Source organism: Callospermophilus lateralis, chromosome 11 (assembly GCF_048772815.1).
Source record: "Callospermophilus lateralis isolate mCalLat2 chromosome 11, mCalLat2.hap1, whole genome shotgun sequence".
Classification (NCBI taxonomy): Eukaryota; Metazoa; Chordata; class Mammalia; order Rodentia; family Sciuridae; genus Callospermophilus; species Callospermophilus lateralis.
Window position 1 is genome coordinate 109,076,204 of NC_135315.1, and position 20,723 is coordinate 109,096,926.

Consider the following 20,723-nt stretch of genomic DNA (forward strand, 5'->3'; position numbering starts at 1 on the left):
AGAAAATCACTGCAAAGCAAAAATTGGTTCTTTGAAAATATCAACAAAATTGAAAAACCTTTAGCTCAACTAGTAGGCAGGAGGGAAAAACAGCAGGCACAAAAAAGGGCACCCTACTACTGACCTTCTTCCAGCCAGAGGAAAATAGGGAACACTCTAACAACTCTATCCAGCTAACCAGACCACCTGGCTGAAATGACAAATTCCTAAAACTGACTCAAGAAAAAACAAATTCTGGCTCAACACTAAGGAGACACTTTAGAATTTAAGAATTTTTAAATGGGGCTGAGGATGTGGCTCAAGCGGTAGCGCGCTCGCCTGGCATGCGTGTGGCCCGGGTTCGATCCTCAGCACCACATACAAACAAAGATGTTGTGCCTGCCGAAAAACTAAAAAAAAAATAAATAAATATTAAAAAATTCTCTCTCTCTCTCTCTCTCTGTCTCTGTCTCTCTCTCTCTCTCTCCACTCTCTCTTTAAAAAAAAAGAATTTTTAAATAATGTAGAATTAAGAAATTCCTATAAAGAAAAGCCCAGACTCAAGAGAATTCTACCAAACATTTAGAGAGAGAACCAATCCAAAACTTCCAAAGCATTTTTTTTCCTCTTTCTTTTATTGGACAAGTAGATGTAAAGAGAATATCTTCCAACTAATTTTATACAACTATTATTCTAACAACAAACACCTAAGAAAAACATCACACACACACACACACACACACACACACACACACACACATCAACAACAACAACCTAGAGAACAATGTCTTTTATAAGTATAGATGCAAAAACTTCAGCAAAAATCCCAGCAAACTGAAATGTACAGCACCTAAAAAGAATCACATACTATAATCAAGTTAGGTTGATCCCAGGAAAGCAAGGTTTACCATTCAAAAATCAATGTACTAGACCATTATCAATAAAACAAAGGGGGGGAACTCTATACAGTCATCTCAGAAACACACACAAATATATTACACACAAGACAGAATCCAATAGATTTTCATAATAAAAATATTCAAAAAATTAGGTTTAAGAAAGGAACTTATTTAACCTCATAAAGGTCATCTTTGAAAAATCCACAGTTCATATTACACTTAGCTGGGCTCAGTGGCATGCACCTATAATCCCAGCAGCTTGGGAGGCTGAGGCAGGATTAAAGCCAGCCTCAGCAATGGTGAGGCACTAAGCAAGTCAATGAGACCCTGTCTCTAAATAAAATACAAAATAGGACTGGGGATGTGGCTCAGTGGTTAAGCACCCCTGGGTTCATTCCCTGGTACCTGCCCCCCCCCCAGAATAAAATTATTGTAAATGGAATTCTTTTCTTGTTTGTTTATTTAGTGCCTTGCAATTGCTGAGGGTGGCTTTGAACTTGCAATCCTCCTGACTAAGCCTCCCAAGCTGCTGGAATTATAGGCATGCACCACTGCAACTGGCTCTAAAAATATTTCTAAAAAAATTTTTGCACAACTGTCTAGAAACTGAAAAACCACCACCACAATTCACAGACTAGGAAATTGTATTTACAAATCATAGACCCGATGAGGTCTAATATTCTGAATATTCTAATATTCAGAACTGACAACTCATAACAAATATAGATCTGAATGTGCTAATATTCAGAATTGATAACTCATAACAAAATAGAGAAATGAATAAATGACTTGAGTAGCTATTTTTCCAAAGAAGCTATGCACAATCCAATGAGCATCTAGAAAATTATTCAACATCATAAGTCATTGTGGAAATGTTAAGACTACCATGAAATTCTACTGTGTTCCCACTAGCAAAATCTGAAATAAAAAAGATAGCAAGTGTCTGCAAGCATGAGGAGAAACCAGAATCCTGTACATTGCCAGCAGGTGTGTAATATCCTGAAGCCACTTTGAAAAAACAGTTTGACAGTTCTTTGGTCACACCTAGAGCTACCACAGGACCCAAAGATTCCATTCCCAAGTGCAATCCCAAGAGAATTCACATAACTAGTGCATGAATGTTCACATCAACATTAATCATAAAATCCCCAAAGCACTATCAAATATCCGCCATCTGATGCATGGATGAAACAAAACCTATATCCATACAGCAGGATGTCACTCAGTCACAGAAAAGGAACTGATGCTTTAAAACTATGCTCAGGGGTTGGGGCTGGGGCTGGGACTCAGTGGTAGAGCGCTCACCTAGCATGTGTGAGGCGCTGGGTTTGATCCTCAGCACCACATTAAAAATAAACAAATAAAATAAAGGTGTTGTACCCAATTATACCTAAAAAAATATTAAAAATATAAAACAAAACTGCTCAGGGGTTCGGGCAGCTCAGGCCCCAGATCCAATCCCCCCACTCGGGGAGAAGACCCAGCAAAGTGAGAAAAGAAGAGTTCCTCAGGCCACATGCCATCCACCAGCACTCATATTAACTGTCCAGAGCAGGCAGGTCACACACACCCGTGGACTAGTGACCGCCACGGCTGGTGGCCAGGAGAAGAGGGAATGCCTGCTAACTTGTGGGGTTGTGGTTTCTTTCAGAAGTGATGAAAATGTTATAAATCAGTGAGGACACAAATTTTGAAGACTCTAAATCCAAAGTTCATGTTTTAAAGAGACACATTTTTATGACATGTAAAAATTATATTTATAACACACACACACACACAGAGCTTTACTGAGCAACAATTCACCTATACTACAGCTCGCCCATTTCAAGTTCACAACTTAATGGTCTGTGGTGCATTCACGAGTAGGTGTCATCATGACCACAGTCAATTTTGAGATATCTTTGTCACCTCATGAAGAAGCACTTTGTAGCTACTCCCCTTCTCTCTCCATCTCTCCCCAGGCTGGAGCACCTCCTAGGGCACGTCTTACCTCTACAGATCTCTCTGTCCTGGGACTTCCCTGTGACTGGGTCATAGAATCTGCGGTCCTTTGTCACTGACAACTTTCCCTTAGCTTATCATTTTCAAAGTTAATCCAGGCTGTGGGAGGGATGGGACGGGTGGCATTTTATGGCCTGATAATCCTGCAATGTCTGAACCCAGAGCACTTAAGCACTGAGCCACATCCTCAGCCCTTTTATTATTATTTTTTTTTATTTAGAGACAGGGTCTCACTGAGTTGCTTAGAGCCACAATAAGTTGCTGAGGCTGGCTTTGAACTTGCAATCCTTCTGCCTCAGCCTCCTGAGCTGCTGGGATGATAGGCGTGCATCACCAAGCCAGCTTCCCCATAGTATTTTTTTAAAACAGTTTAACTTGCATCTACCCATAAACGATCATAGCTATTAAAAATGTGAGCATAAAGCAATTACAAGGGTTTGTTACTCTGGAAGTTCTTCCTCATAATCACAAAGGCCCCAGGAAGCCTCAGTTTCTTAAGATTCCTCATTTTGATAAAGGTGTCCAGCTGCACAGACCTGATGGCATTCTCTCCCAGGTCCCTGAAACACAACACAAGGACTTGTGCCAAGAAACCCCAGGTGCCCTTCCAGCCAGCCCTGTGTCTGAGCCAGGAGACTCGGAGGTTTTCCGTGACAGCCTTGGTTTCATGTGACCCAGAGGTGATAACTCCACAGGAGGTGGCTCTCACAAGTGTTGATACAGCACATGCAGTGACACGGGGACCCAACCTGTCTGAGGGGCAGTGCAGAGGCGGGTGCAGGCCTGCTCAGCAAGTCAACTGCCACAGGCTCTCCCAGAAGAACAGGGGTTGAACTTGGTGCAAAGAAAAAACAGACTCAAGCCCACCCACTCGAAGGAGCTACCCCAGAAGGATGTGAAGGTCTCAGGGCTGGCTGGTCCCCTTACTCCCAGGGCCAGGCAGAGAAGCTCCCAGTGGGGTGGGGTATGTGTCACTCTGATGGCTGGCCTTCTGGGGGTGATGAGGAGACCAGGGCCCAGGGAGGAGAGGGGGAAGCAGCGACACAGGGCACTGGAGGGAGGAAGGTATTGTCTACACACCAGCTGCATTCATGGGTATCACATCGACTGGCCATGTGTTTTGTGATTGCTCTGGCACAGGCAAGATAAGGGCCAGCAGCTGCTGCTTCTAAACAGTCTGTTTCTCAGTTTACAAAGATGCCATTCAATTCTAGCTGACTTTGCCATGGCCACCCTTGGCAGGCCTGGGGGTCAGGCAAGGTCTGGCAAGATACTCACAGGTGCTCCAGTCCTTCCAGCCCCGAGAACGCTCTCTTAGCCACGGACTTGATCTTGTTCCCAAACAGAGTCCTGCAGATTCCAAACATCCAGGAAGAGACAGGGTGGGGGAAAAGGGGGGAGAAATAACACACAGTCAGCCTGTCTAGTGAGAGGCAGGGGAAGCTGACCTGCACTAAGATCCCAGGGTGGACACACACAGTCCTGCCCCTACTGAGAGGAAACACTTTTCCCTCTATTAGAATTCAGGAGCAATGACAGGCTGAAGGTGCATTCACTTTAGGGCCTACAAAGGCCCCCTGCAGACTCCATCTCACTTCGGTCAGAATAGCGATCATTAAGAATACAACTAACAATAAGTGTTGGTGAGGATGTGGGAAAAAGGCACCCCATACATTCCTGGTGGGACTGCAAATTGGTGCAACCACTCTGGAAAGCAGTCTGGAGATTCCTCAGAAAACTTGGAATGGAACCATCATTTGATCCAGGTATCCCACTCCTTAGTCTATATCCAAAGGGCGTAAAATCAGCATACTACAGTGACATGGTCACATCAATGTTTATAGCAGCCCCATTCACAATAGCTAAGCTATGGAACCAACCTAGGTGCCCTTCAACAGATGAATGGATAAAGAAAATACAGTGTACATACACAATGGGATATTACTCAGCCTTAAAGAATGAAATTATGGCATTTGCAGGTAAAAGGATAAAACCAGAGACTATTGTGTTAAGTGAAATGAGTTCATCCCAAAAAACAAAGGTCAAATATTCACTCTGAATTGTGAATGCTAGCCCACAACAAGGACGGTTGGGGGAATAATAGAAATCTATTGCATTAGAAAAAGGGAAATGAGGAGAAGGGAGAGGATGGGAATGGGAAAGACAGTAGAATGAATGGGACAGACCTTTCCTGTGTTCATATATGAACACATGACCAGGGAAACTCCACATAATGTCCAACCACAAGAATGGGAAGTTAGACTCCATGATGATCTGACATATGTATGATATGTCAAAGTACACTCTACTGTCCTACATAACTAATACCCATTGGACACACACTTGTCCCACCTGGCCCTCTGTCTCCAAGGGCCCCTGAAGGGGGTTGGGGGTGAGGCAGGAAATAGAATCACAAGAGGCAGGCTGGGTAGTCTCTCAGTGAGGAGAAACAGAGAAGGTAATGAAAACTATGGATCTGAAAGCTGCTGCCCACTTCTTAGAACTGTGTTCCAGGGATAATGGTTCCCAAAAGAGGCAAGAAGGGGATAGGAAAATGGGTGGCTTGTCAGGGTGGCTCCATAGCTCTTTGCACCTGAGATACATCCTGCCATCTCAGCCTGCAGAAGATGCCCTGTGCTGTGGTTTTTGAGCAAGATCCCAGATTTTATATGATGTCAATCCATCAGACATGGGTCCTACCAAGAACCAGGTAAGAAATGTGGAATACAAAGGCCAGTTCTACCTCCCTCCAGAGAAGCCCTTGAGCACCAAGTCCTCCTCAGGGATGCCAGGAAAGGGAAGGTGAGCTCCCCAAAATAAAAAATGGCAGGGTCAGGCCATTGCCAGCTGTCTGAGCTTCAACCTAACAGCAACAGAGCAAAAGCAGCAGGTGTCCTCGAGAGTACAGGCCAAGCCAGGACCCAGAGCTCGGACAGGGAAGGCTGCTCCACCTGCTCCCCAGACACCACCAGCCCACAGGCCAATGTCTGGGGCAGCCATGCCACAGGGCTCCAACAAATAACGACTCAGGGGGGGCACCAAACTCCAAGCAAGGCTGAGGGCACTGCCAAACTCTCCACTTGCTCAGATCCCCCGCAGGCTGAGGAACCGTGCACCCCAGGTCCTAGTAAAAACGCATGGCGCTGATCATCTAGACTGTAAACCAGATCCAGGGAAATGCCAGGCTTTATTTCATCCACTCCATATTAGTCACGTTGACCCTTTTTACAGTGAGGCCAGGCTGTTATTCCTAATGGTGACAATAACAATAAAATGAATTCTCAATTTCGCAGGGCACGTCGTGCTGTGTGTGGACTAAAACAGGCCTTCACCTTCTCCCTGCTGGCGTGTGGGGGCTGGGTGGCGCTCCAGCTAGACACTGCAGTGGTTCTAACAAACAGCCACTGGGTGGGCAAAGGGGAACTGGAGCTCTCTGCTGGAGGGATGTTCTTGTCCCACAGTCAGGGATCCCAGGGAAGGGATGGCTGGCCCCTCATGAGTCTCCTGGCCAGTCAGTCATAGGCTCCCAAAGGCTGGATTAGTGCTTTCCCAAGCCACAGTGGCAAGGCACAGGGGGATGGTGCAGTGGCACTCATGTCCCTGGGACTAGCAATGACATGCACAAACCCCTTTCCCCATGAATCCCACTATGAAGGCCCTGCCCACTAGCTACAGGACCTCCTACCTCATGGGAACCCAGTGGCTCTGCATCTCCCCCGACACTCCCTTTACATGGACCTCTGCTCCCACCCAGCCTCCCAAAGAACGCCCCAGGCACAGGGCAGACCCCTGCATCGCCTGTCCTCCCCATGTCACTAACATTGCCATTGAACTGCCTCTCCTGGGGTCCAGAAATTCTTCCTTCTCTCCTCATATACTACCTGTGCAGGTCCCCAGCAGGTGACACCAGAGCCATTTTAGAACAGGATCTCTGGAGTGGGAGAGTATGACAATCCCACAAACCTGGGGGAAAGGAACACTCCAGCAGCACCAGAAAGCCAGATTGAAGAACTATCAATGGCTGGGCTTGAGGGACTACCTGAGCTCAAAACCTGGAACAAGGAAGGGCAACGTCCACCTGGTTGTCACAGAGGGCTCTGCTGCTCTTAGTGAGAAAACAACTTTATTTAGGCCTGCCCAGTGGTGAGCTAGGAAGGACCTCAGGAGTAGCTCACCTCCCCATTCAGAGGCAGATCCAGCAAGACCAGCCTCTCAAGCTCTCCAAAGGCAGGTCCAGGCCACCTCTCTGGGACTCCACATGGCTCCTCTGTGCTGGCATGCTGCACACTGCCCAGGGGAGCCTGCAGACTGGGGCCAGCCCATCGAGATGGGGCAACGCAGTGTGGTGGCCACATCTTCCAGCACAGCCATGCCACAGAGCTCCCAGTGACACTGGGAGGAAACCCAGCAGAGGAGGGGATCCAAGCAGCATGGTTCCCTCCTTAAGTGGTCACTCAACACCAAGCACAGTGGTCAACCTAGAGCTGCGCACCAAGATCCACTTTTCTCTTTCCTGTCTAATGCAAAGTCTTCGCATACCATGACAGCAGACAAAAGAGTATCGTGAACCCCAGGTGGCTGCCACACACCCACAGGTGTCATCAGATTGTGCCAATCTCATTATCACCTCTACCTCTACTCTTTCACCATTTTCTAATCCAGCTGGATTATTTCAAATCCAAATCACAGGCATCAAATTATTTTCTTTTTTTTTTTTTTTGGTATCAGGGGATTGAACCCAGGGGCACTTAACCACTCAGCCAAATCCCCAGCCCTATTTAATACTTTATTTAGAGACAGGGTCTCAATGAGTTGCTTAGGGACTCGCTAAGTTGCTGAGGCTGGCTTTGAACTCGTGATCCTCCTGCCTCAGCCTCCTGAGCCACTGGGATTACAGGCATGCACCGGCGTGCACCACCACACCAGGGTAGAGCCCACTTTCTGCTGCAGGACTCAGACACAGGACAAGGGAGCTGTCCAAGGGGGTTCCAGTGCATGCCAGCGCTCAGAGAGCCAGGTACTCAGAAATACTCACAGCTTGATAAGGCTGTCGAGGCCTGTGAAGGCACACTGGTGTCCTCTAATGTGCCTGAGATCTCATTATGGTCCAGGTCCCTGGGGAGAAGACAGAGCATGAACCTCTCAGTCACAACCCTCAACCTACTTTATTTGAGAGAGAGAGAGAGAGAGAGAGAGAGAGAGAGAGAGAGAGAGAGAGTTTTAATATTTATTTTTTAGTTATCAGCAGGCACAACATCTTTGTTTGTATGTGGTGCTGAGGATCGAACCCGGGCCTCACGCACGCCAGGCGAGCACGCTACCACTTGAGCCACATCCCCAGCCCTCAACCTACTTTTTTTCATTAGTTCTACATGACAACAGAATATGGCATCATTTTTAAAGCATGGGATATAGTTTGTTCTAATTCAGTTCCCAGGATTTCCCTCTCCCACTCTCTTCGGGGACAGAAGAACTGCTTTACACTGGGTTTCTACTTCACTGCTCAAGGCACCCAGGTGCACTCTAGGGGGCCCAGTGTCCTGTACAATCATGAGGAGTCCGGCTCTGTGAAGCAGGCCCCACTCTGTACAGCCTGCAGCGTGGCTAGGCTCCCACGGCCTTCCAATGCAAATGATGCACACCCCAAACAAGCAGCTTTCCCTGGCTAGGCCTGGGGGTGGGAAGCAGTACAGAGCACATTTAGGAAAGCCCAGTTTGTAATCTGCCTGCACAGAGTAGACACCTGGCCGTGGCATGGAGGATTGGTTGACAAGTTCCTTGAGGTTCCTATCTTTTCTAACTCAACCAGAGTCCCTTTTTTTGACCCAACCAAGAATCTGGAACAAGGCACGTAGAAGAAAAAAATTGAGCAGTAAAGAAAGGAACCCTGGCCTTGTGCCCTGCATGCTGGCTGGTGAGTCTGGGGCCCAGAGCCCATCTCCTTACATGGCCTGCAGAGAGCTAGACATTGAGCCAGGGAGGACATCTGGGTGCTGAGTCAGACTTGTGACTCACTCGCCAGGGTGGGAGAGATGGGGCCAACTAGACAGGCCAGGCTCCTCCAGCAGAGCAAATCCCAAGGCCAGTGACTCAGCCTGCTTCCCAGAATCCAAGGGCAGGTCAAAGTGCCCAGGCGGGACATCGCACCTGGTAGCAAGGCCCTATTCTGCATGCACTCTGCCATCTCCAACTTTCCACCAGGCCCTCATGCCTGCCCTTCCCTCTCCTGAGCCCTTGCACAAGGGCCAGGAACAGAAAGGGATGCTCTTGGCTCCCAGGAAGAACTGGAATGGATGGTGCTAGAGGGAAGGGAGCTCTGACTGAAGGTGAACCATTTACTGTGACCTTGCTTGAGCAAAGTCGGCTGCTGGAGGGGCTTCTCCTTCCCACAGTTCCTGCCTATTATCTTCAGACTGAATGAACCCAGGCCTGGGGCGGTGCCTCTGTGTGCCTGTGTGCCCACTCCTGCTGCCAACCTTTTCCTCTTCCTCCGGCCTGCTAAGTCTCAATGCCTGGCCTCCTTATCCTGGCCTTGTAGGACTTCAGCTTGAATAGCTTTGCCTGGGGTGCTTTGCTCCCCCAGGCAGTGACTCCACTGCCCCCACTTTAAAACCAGCTCCACCAGGTACAACTGCAGAGGAGCTTCCTGTCCCAGTTGCCTGCAGCAAGCCCCTGTCCACCGGGAACTCATGCCTAGGACAGGGGCCTCAGAGCCCACCACCACTGTCTGCTGAAAATCACACACCCCGCTCTGGGTGCTTTCTGCTGATGGTTTGGAAACTGTCTGAGGCCAACAATCCCAGAAAAGCATCTGCGATGACTTCTGGTGACTTACCTAATGGGACACTTAGAGGGACATGGCATTGTCACCTCCACCTGGTTGAATGACTCCCTAATGAGGACAAGGAAAGATACAGAGTCCCCAACTCCACCTCTTTTGGAAATGAGGCACACTGGACACCAAGTGTAACAAAGGAGTTTTTGCACTAGTTTTTGAACTAGTTTTCTGCCATGACTTTGAGAAAAGATATAGAGGGTTTAAAAAAATGAAGCTGGGCCCAGTGTTGCATGCCTGTAGTCCCCAGGGCTCAGGAGGCTGAGGCAGGAGGATCATGAGTTCAAAGACAGCCTCAGCAAAAAGCGAGGCACTAAGCAACTCTGTGAGACCCTGTCTCTAAATAAAATAGAAAATAGGGCTGGGGACGTGGCTCAGTGGTCGAGTGCCCCTGAGTTTCATCACTGGTACTGAAAGAAAGAAAAAAAAAATGATTGCAGGGACAGTGTGGCAGTGGTTGCCGACCTGGGGACACTCACTTCAACAGCAGGACCCAGCGTCCTGACAGGCACAATGTGCAGCTTCTGCTTCATGGCACCACACTTTAATGTTGTCATTCCCTCAGGCACCATCCCAGGGGAACAAGACATTCAATATCAGCTATGCACACATAACACATCAGCTTGGGGTCCAATTCCCACCCAAAGCCATTGGGAGTGGAGTTCAGAGAACTCCCAGAGAGGCCTTCGGGGGCCGGCTCTGTCCTCTTCTGCTGTCCTGCCCAGGACCCCATCGCTTGGTCACCCTCACAGTGAATGCCATACAAGATGCGCAGGTTCTTGAGTCCCTTGAAGGCGCCTTCGGTGATGTGGCTGATGGAGTTGTGGCTGAGGCGCAGGATGCTCAAACTGCCCAGCTTGGCCAGGCTCTCCTTGTCCAGCCGTGTGAGGTTGTTGAAGGACAGAATCCTGGGGAGGTGGAGGGGCACAGGTCATTATCAGGCTTCACAGACTTGCTTACAACAACCCATGGGGTCTCCGTGGGCAGGGAGTATCTCACAGTGGACGTGCAGCTAGGTCATCCACCTGGCCTAACAACAGGGATGGCTGTGCAGGTCCCAGTGTGATTAAACTGTGGGGATGGCACAAGGTCATGCAATACAAAACCTCCCTGCTGGTGTCCAGGCTGGTCCTGATTCAGACCTTTCTTGGCAGAGGCCCGACACCCTGGATAGGCCCCTTGTGGGTCAGATGCTGCCACTCCACGCACTGGACAGCAGAGGGCGCCATGCATCCCTGCCTGGGACAACCACTGCAGGGCCTCAGCCTCAGGCTGGAGGCTCTGGCCTGAGTGTCACCTACCCTCCCTGTGAGCAGGACAGGACACGCCCCAAATCATCCATTTAGCCTGCATGTGAGACTCCAACCCTCCTTTCAGACACCCTTGCATTTCTGACACAACCCTGGCACTGGTCTCTTGGCATACGGTCACCTCTGGTTGAAAAATGGGAAGTTTGGGCTGGGTCAGGAAGAAGAAAAATAGTATCAGTGAAGATTAATGAGTTTTTAAAGGGGGCAGCAGGCAGCCTTCTTTCCCTGCTGGAGAAATAAGTCATGGTGTCTGTCAGTCACAAAACCTGGCAAAAGACCAAAATTATATCCTCACCTGCATTTAAGGAATTTGGCTTAGGGGAGGGGCGGGAAAGCAACCCTCAGCCTGCCTCTGAGGTGACCTGAGAACGGGACAAGCTTCTAGGACTGGTCATGGCACGCTGCAGTGACCCCCGGTCCCTCTAAAGGGCACAGCAGACAGCGGTCCACAGCGAGAAAGGGGAGCAGGGAGCTCAAAGCCCCATCAAGGCTCTGGAGCACAGCTTCTCCCAGGAGGTCACACACCCTCTGCTGAGTCACGGGACGGTGGCTCCTCACCCTAGGAACTAGACAGGCTCAGGACTGTGGGACTCAACCTGCCCTGCTTCCCCAGGGCTCCCTGACTAGGACAACAGAGAACCACGTGTCCCTGGAGTTCCCTCATGCGGTCCTCACCTGAGCAAAGAGTGTGCCATCCGATACCACAAGAGGAAGGAAGCAGCACCCTAAAGCACCAGGAGGGTGAATCTAACACCCCAAGTCCAAGGGCAGTGAGCGGGAGGGAGAGGCAGGCTGTTGCATGGCACATGCTCTGACCACTGTCCCAAAGAGACTGAAACGCCAGGTCAGCAGAGGGATGCTTGTGGGCCCGAGATGCAAGGGACACACAACGGGAGGGACCAGTTAAGGACTCGGGCTGCAAGCGCAGCATGAAGTTCCAGGTCCCTGTGAGTGTGCCTGGCACCCATACGCTTGCTCACATTAAGTGACGATTTTTCTAGGCCAAGCCTATGAAAAGTGGGAAAGGAGAAAACCCTCCCAAACTCTCCTGAAAAATAAGGAAACCCAACCGGACTAAACTAGAGCATTATGAAACTGAAAATTTCCACCTAGCGAGGACCTGTTCCCCCAACACAAGCAGAAATCTAGAAACGGGTGCAGACACGGGAACATGGCCATGTTCTCTGACCTTTGGCTATGCAGCTCCGGCTGTGCATGCAGGACAGAGAGGGGACCACAGAGAGGGGACCCAGGTTCCCTCTCCAGGGGTCACCACTGTGGCTCTCAGCTTGGCCAATAGTGAGCTCAGGTGCCCTCAGGCCCAGCCTGGGTGTCCTGCCTGGGTATCTTCCAAAGGAATGGAGGGTGGGGGGACACTGTGAGCCTCCATGCACATCCACCTCCTCCACCAGGCACGACAGGTAAAGGGAAGAGCCAGGTCCCTGGGGAAGCTGACTGAGGTGCAAGCGCTGAGGACACACAGATTCTTCCAGTCAGTGGGTCGCCATTGCTCTGTTCATGATCCCAGTGTGGTTCAAACACACTGTTTCTCTCTCTCTCTCTCTCTCTCTCTCTCTCTCTCTCTCGTACTGGGGCTTGAACCCAGGGGTGCTCTACCACTGAGCCACATTGCCAGCTTCTTTTTTTTTGAAATAGGTCCCACTAATTTGCTGAGGCTGGCCTCAAACTTGTGATACTCCTGCCTTGGCCTCCCAGGTCACTGGCATTACAGGTGTGCCACACCATGGCCCAGAGGCCTAAGGTACCATCACTCTGCAAGAAGCTACAGTGAGAAGGGTTCTTTAGGTTGCCCTTCCCAGACAGAGCCCTTGACTTCAGGAGCTTTTTCCACACCCATGAAATCCCTGGGGACAGAGGCTCTTCATGGGGACCGACAGGCTGCACCTCTGTTATTTCAAAAATAGGAGGTAGGAAGGGCCTGGAGCTCAAAGACCTGACATTCCTGCTTTGGGCCTGGCTGGCCTGGACATCTATCCTTCTTTCTGCCAGAACAGGGCCACTGGCCTGCCTGCCTCTGAGCTGCCTTTGCCCCCGAGGCCTACACCCCTTCTTAGTCCACTACTCTCTGGGCTCTGGAGGATCTGCCTCCACAGACCAAAGCTGAGGGCACTTACAACTCACGCAGCTTCTGACAGAAGTTCCAGCCATCGTGGTGGATGCATGAGATGGAGTTGTGGCCAAGGTGCAGCTGGTGCAGGGCCGTGAGGCCAAAGAGGGAGCCGCTGTTCACTTCCACCAGGCTGTTGTGCTCGAGGTGTCTGCAATGACAGTGCCCGGGGTCAAAGGGGTCCAACCTTTACCCAATACCCGGAGTGTGCCTGGTCAGCACTCCGATCAGACACGGCGGTCACACTGAGGGTGTAAGAGCACATGGGAAGCATGGAGACCCCCTGGTGTGCATACACATGGTGGAGAGAAGACAGGCAGACCCCAGTGGAGGGTCTGCAGGCCAAGACATACTCAGAAAGTTTGGAAGGGCAGGGGATGTTAGCCATAAGTCACTTTCAGCTAAGTCAAAGTGAACCAGGCAGATGAGTGGGCAGAGGAGCTCTCAGCAAGGGCAAAGCCAGGAGAGGAACAGAGAGAGGAGGGGAAAAGGGAGGCAGCCCTTATCCTCATCCAACTGAAAAAATCCACTGTGCCAGGAGACATGGCATTAGCTCTGGGGTCCAATGACTGTATGATTTTTGTTTTTCTGGTACCCAGGATTGAACCCAGGAGTGCTTAACCACTGAGCCCCAGTCCCAGCCCTACTTATATTTTTTATTTAGAGAAAGGGTCTCACTGAGTTGCTTAGGGCTTTGCTAAGTTGCTGAGGCTGGCTTTGAACTCACGATCCTCCTGCCTCAGCCTCCTGAGACGCTGGAATTACAGGTGTGTGCCACTACTCCCAGCTCCATGACTACAAGATTTAAATCTTGATTTTGCTATTTTGATGGCTTAATGAGTCTGAACACCTGCAAAATGGAAATATCCAGAAGAATCCACCTCATGGTGCTGTATGGAGAGGGAATAGAGAATGTACCTCGGGGTTGTGGGCAGTGTGAGGATCTGGCTCCCAACAAGCTCATTAAGTATGCAAAGTAGGTCCCTGACTTACAGTATTCCAACTTGTGATGTCCACACTCAATGAAGGTGTGAGACTAACACACATTCTGCAGAAACTCCGCTTTGAATTCTGAATCTAGATCTTTCCTAACTGGTACAATCCTTTCTCAATGCTGGCGGTGGCAGACAGATGGCTCCCCCTCAGCCCTGTGGTACCCAGAGGAAACAACTGACACTCTACCATGTGTTGTGCTACAAGCTAGGATGCCCTGGGGAATAGGAATTAAGTGTATTTTCAACTTATGACATCCTCAGCTCACAGTGGGCATCTCAGGATATGACCCCACTGAATGAAGAGCATTCATGTGCCATTCCCTCACTTCTCAGAATCCTCACCAATGACAGCTCTGCCTAGACACCTGGTTTCTCTCATGGAAGTTACTGATGCACATTTTGCTCTTTTTTTTGCTACCAGGGATTGAACTCAGGGGTGCTTAACCACTGAGCCACACCCCCACCCTTTTTTATATTTGATTTAGAGACAGGATCTCGCTGAGTTGCTTAGGATCTTGATAAGTTGCTGAGGCTGGCCTCAAACTTGCAATCCTCCTGCCTCAGCCTCCTGAGCCACTGGGATTACAGGCATACACCACCATGACAGGCCCTAATTTGTATAAATTTGTTCCACATAAAAATGAAATGGTTGAGCCTCACACTGTTTTCTTCTGAAAATTCTCTTAATCCTCAGACCATCATCAACTTAGAACTTCAGATTCTAAATGACAGACTTGAGGAAGGAAGAGTGTTCTGAAATATGCACCACAGAGCTCCAGCCCAGCTGAAGTGGCAAAGGAGGAGAAGCCACTAGCATCCTGGTCATGCAAAGCAGAGATGCTTCTGCAAAGTACACTGTGGGGCCTGGACCTAAGCTTCTGGGCTTGGTTTCAGTTATAAAGACAAGTAGTAAAGGAAAGAAGTGGGTAGATACTGGTGAAGATGTGCCAACTTGGAAGTAACCACCCGCAAACCTGAAAACAGAAAAACCAAGAGGAAATGCTAAGACCCAACTGTCTTCTGGGAGAAGAACAGGGATGGGGAGGGAGGGGGAGAGAGGGGACGAATGATGGGTAGGCAGCAGCTGTTTTCCTTTACTCTCTGATTCATTCACGCAGAGGCATGACCTCTAATGAAAAATAAACAAATTAAATGTTGAAGGACAGCAGATTACATTCATCTCCTTTTTTTTTTTTTGATGTTGCCTTTGTTTCTGGCAGGCCTCAGCTCCGCTATTGGATTTATCTGGCCAAAGAGAATGTTCCTTTGATAAAAGCTGCACATCTGCACCAAGTGCCTTGATGAGCTCACAAGACATAAATAAATCTCCTGTGATGAACTATATTTTGGGTCAACCTACACATCAAGGAAGACTGTCAAACCCAAAATGGGGAGAGAAGGAGCTTCCTGTGGAGTGTGGGAGTGGAGAGGATGTGAGGAAGGATCTGTTCTGCAGCGAGGAAGTGGCGGTGGGAGGAAGCCCAGGAATGGGGCTCCTTCCTGCAACACCTGACCTGATTCAAAAACCTCCTCCAAGAGATGTTCCTACTCTGCTATGGAAACATGAACAGATATGGTTGAGTCTGCAGAGACACTGAGTTGGGACCACAGGAAGACTCAAAGGACAGGTGGCCTTCTGGGTGCGATGGCACAGGACTGTAATCAAGGCAGCTCAGGAGGCTGAGACAGGAGGATCTCAAGTTCAAAGCCAGCCTCAGCAAAAGTGAGGTGCTGAGCAATTCAGTGAGACCTTGTCTCTAAATAAAATACAAAATAGGGCTGGGAATGGGGCTCAGGGGTCGAGTGCCTCCCCAAGTTCAATCCTGGTACCAAAACAAAGAAACAGAAAGAAAAAGGAAAGGTGGCCTGCTCTTCACCTAGTGCTCAGCTGAATGGACACACACAGGCTGCCCCACTCCCCACAGAGGCAGGGTGCAGAGGCCACGGCCTCACCCTTGGGCTGGAGCCCTGCCAGGGCCCACCCACATTTACAGCACATGCATATTGGACAGCCCACAGAAAGCGCCATCCATCAGCTTGCTGATGTTGTTTTTCTGGTGCTTCAGCACTTCCAAGCTGTCCAGGCCCTGGAACGTGAGGCCCTGGATCAACCGAATCTGATTCCGATTGAGGTTCCTAAGAGAAGAAGCCCACAGGGTCAGAGCCTTCCTGTGCACATTACACACACACACACACACACACACACACACACACACACACACACACCTGCCGAGTTTCCCAGCCAGTGAGCCTGCGGGTATCTAATGCAAGAACACTTGCAGTCAGGGCATCTGACGGGATCTCCATGTATGGGGCAAGAGCAGCGGGGGACCCCCATGAAGCACACACATTCAGCTGCTGGCTCTAGTACTAGAGAGCCTCGGGGGACTAAAAGGACTCTGGGTGGCCTGGAGGGGCAGGGAAAGACACATGGAGCTAATGGGAAAGCCCTGGTTTCCCCCAACTATTTCTGGAGCATCTCATGACCCAACCTCCTCAGCATCATGGAGACCTTCTCCGCAGACAGCCCAGGATCCACACCCCACTGAGCCTCAACAACTGTTCTCGTCAATTTAAACCAAATTTCCACTACTGGCTTGTTTTCCTGACATTTATTCTTCCAATAATAAAAAGAAGTCAAAAATCAATCAATCAATCAATCAATCAATCAATCAAGAGCCAAGCATGGTAGCACAGGGTTATAATCCCAGTGGCATGGGAGGATTGTGAGTTCAGAGCCAGCCTCAGCAACTCAGCAAGGCCCTAAGCAACTCAATGAGTCTCTGTCTCTAAATAAAATACAAAATATGGCTGGGGAGGTAGCTCATTGTTTGAGTGCCCCTGAGTTCAATCCCTGGTACCAAAAAAAAAAAAAAAAAAGCGAGAGACAATCATAAATCAACCACCTTGTAAGATTTAGGAGATACAAATTGCCATCTCCTGCTTACCGCCTTTAGCCGTGCTAACTTCCTGCCAAATTCAAGAAATGTCGAGGATGCCATCAAGGCTGAGGTACTTATTTTATGGGTACCTTTAAAACCAACACTAAAACCTCTGAGATAAATAAACAGAATGCATGCAGCCTAAGCACTAGCCACGCCAGCTAACCAGCAGGATTCCTCATGTCATCGAGGAGGACACTAGCATGAACCTGCACGTCCATACTCAGTGGACCTCATCCCTGCAAGATGAGGTGGCCCACCGGCCCCAGACCCAGCTCCAATCTGCTTTTACTAGGTGTTGTCATAGGGGCATTAATTACAGTTCATGCAGAACTTTACTGGGGGCAAGGTGGGAGGGGGAAGTAGGGGTTGCATTTGGTGCTAGGTCCTTGGGGAAGTTTGGCCCCCATAAAATTGGGCTATAACCTTAATTAAAGTGCTGGTTTCTGTACTCACAGTTGTGTCAGCCTGGGTAACTTGAATGCTTTTATAGGAAGCTGGGTGATTCTGTTTTTGCTCAGACAAAGAGTTAGCAGCGACTGTGATAGGCCATCGAATGCTCCTGACTCCAGGGTGCCAATGCAATTGCTGGCCAGGTTGCTGGAACGAGTCAGGAGAGAAAATGTCACAGCTGTAGGAGGCCTTCCTCGTTCTGTTACAGACACCAGACCAAGCTGGATCCGAGCTGGGAAATCACGCTAAGACACACCCAGAGGGACAGGTTTCCTGAGGAGATGTCTGTTATCACGAGGCTTCAGAGCCTGCCCTGACTCCCGGATGGGAAAGCACTGCAGGTGGCAAGACAGTCCAAGGTCAACCTCCACTCAGCCCAGAGCATACAGCACCTGTGGCTAGTGGGCCCAAGAGGGCGGGAGTGACCGTCAGACATCTCCACCCCCAGCCCTCCTGCAAACCTGCCAACCTTGGGCCACACCTGGCCCGCCACCCTAGGCCGACAAGAAAAGCCCTACACAAAGCACAAAGTCAGCTCAGAGACCAGGTCAGATTCCATTCCACGATTTGGGGAAACAGTCTTTAATCCTGAAGTGGGTCTCATTTTTGGACTTACATAATAAGTAGGTACAAGCCAATTCCTTTAAATGATTTTAAATACCTGAAAGAAACCCTCTAGTTAAAGACACTTGAGCCAAGTTCTTTAGAGAGCAAGCCATTCCACGCCTGTAATCCCAGTAGCTTGGGAGGCTGAGGCAGGAGGATTGAGAGTTCAAAGCCAGCCTCAGCAAAAGCGAGGCCCTAAGCGACTCAGTGAGACCCTATCTCTAAATAAAATACAAAATAGGGCTGGGGATGGGGCTCAGTGGTTAAGCGTCCCTGGTTCAATCCCCGGTACCCCCGCCCCCGCCAAAAAAAGACAAGCAATACTTTCTCAGGGCCATCTCCTTTGACTGTACTGAGCAGACGGACTGCAGTGTATAACACAGACAGGTGTGTCACACTGTGTGAAAGCATAGCAAGCAGTGGAAAAGAAAAGGGAAAAAATAAACGGAATAAAATAAATCAGTATTCCTATGAGAAGTTACCCCTCAACACCCTTCTTACTGCTTTTCCTAGACAAAATTTTGGTGTTTTTTTTTTTAAACAAAACACCAACAACAAAAAACAAAAACAACAACAACAACAACAAAAAAAACAGCGCCTAAGTGAAAAGGAGAAAGCTCAGAGAATCTTCTACCCTGGGGGGAAGGAACAAGGCTCCTCTGGATTCTTTACCAGGCAGAGCCCCAGCACAGGGCACATGAGGATTCTCTACAAACTGTTTGTTCTTGACATTCCAGATTAGAGAATAACAGCCTCTGGGAAGAAGATAGAGCAGCCACAAGCTGCCAAAAGAGAAAGTCCCTCCTGCTTTCTTGCAGGGACAGAAGGTCAGTGCAATTCCATTTCGCAGTTGGTGGTTTCTTGGTTCTGAACAAGGGAGTGTTGGGCGGCAGCTGGACACCTCAGGACAGGCTCCACTTGAGGTTAACAAAGGCCAAGGCCTCCTGTTCCTGATTTCGGCACCTTGATGCAGCCTGAGAATAACTTGGAAAACCTAGGGGCCAAGGTTCATCTTCCCTGAAGAGATGGGTCATGACCACCTCTAAACAGGACTCGCAAATGAGCTCCAACATGACTCCAAAACAGTGATGACAAAGCGAATGTAAACTCACTCAGATTTGGAAATGTCTCTTCAGATTCCTCCCCAGAGCAACACTTTCCTACCCACAGGCCATGGGTGCTGCAGGTTTTATCATTTTTAGTCTTGTCTACCATCCACATCGCAGGTAAGATGGGGCCCGAACACAGGTAAGAGACACATCAGCACAGTCCTGAGAACCCACAGGACCAGGAGCTGCCTTCCCAGACAGATCCCTTGAGCTGTGTGATCACTGTGGGACGCTGGAGCGTATGCAAAGCGCTCTCCCTGCAGAGTGGGCCTCTAAGCTCCCCTGAGCCTTCTCTCCAAGCTCTGCTGGGAAGCAGCCCAGTAAATGGGAGTAAAAGCAGGCTTTGTTGTCAGGGCAGACCTCAGAGTCTTAAACTCTTTTGTCTGAGGGGTGAGCTCCCTGGACAGGCAAGTCCACCTCTCCCTGTCAAAGGTGTCCACCTTGGGTGTAACACAGATGAATACTATGGGACTGGAAATGTTCCATCAGTGGGCATCAGAGGCCAATCCCTCCTGTCTTGTACCATCCCCAGAGCTGAAAAATTGTTATGGTTTAGATGTGAGGTATCTCCCAAAAGCTCACGGTGAGATGGTGCAAGAAGGTCCAGAGGAGAAATGACTGGGTTGTGAGAGCCTTAACCCAACCAGTGAATGAACCCCTGATGGGATTAACTGGGTGGTGGGGCTGGAGGCAGGTGGGTGTGGCTGGAGGAGGGGGCATGGGGGCATGGCTTTGGGTCTCTATTTGTCTCTGGAGAGTGGAGTCTGTCTCTGCTTCCTGATCACCATGTATGCTGCTTCCCTCCACCACACTCTTCCTCCATGACCTCCTGCCTCCCCTTGAGCCCTGAGGGATGGAGCCTGCTGTCTATGAATGGAGACCTCTGAAACTGTCAGCCCCCAAATAAACTTTTCCTCCTCTACAATTTTCTGGTCGGGTTTTTTTAGTCACACAGTAGTGAAAAAGCTGACCAAAGCGGAAGTGAAATATGCAGACTGTGTACAGACCTGGGCAATGGAGAGGCCTCCAGCTGACCTAGAAGCAGAGAGACAGCCCCAGCCACAGAAGCACTTACAGCTCTCTCATGTACAGTCCAGGGGGAAAGCAGGCGCTCCAAATTTCCATGATATTATTCGAACTCAGATCCAACACTTCCAAGGAAAGGTAGGCCTTCAGCTGCCTCCCGTTCACACTGCGGATCCTGTTGTGCTGCCTGAAACACACAAGTGGAGGTGACTCGGGCATTTCTTTTTGCAGAGTAACTACAGGAGCCAGGCATAGTGGTGGATGCCTGTAATCCCAGTGGCTCAGGAGGCTGAGGCAGGAGGAACTTGAGTTCAAAGCCAGCCTCAGCTTATTGAGGCCCTAAACAACTCAGTGAGACCCTGTGTCTAAATCAAATATAAAAAAGTATAAGAATTCTCTTTCCTATTTTACTAGTTGTTTCACTCTTTCATAACATGACC

The 20,723-nt window shown here is 49.4% G+C and overlaps 1 pseudogene; it reads right to left on the reverse strand.

Annotated features, from left to right (window-relative positions):
- The window catches only part of LOC143410756 (leucine-rich repeats and immunoglobulin-like domains protein 1), a 30,027-nt pseudogene extending 9,564 nt beyond the window's left edge, over nt 1–20,463 (reverse strand).
- Nucleotides 20,464–20,723: the final 260 nt, after the last annotated feature.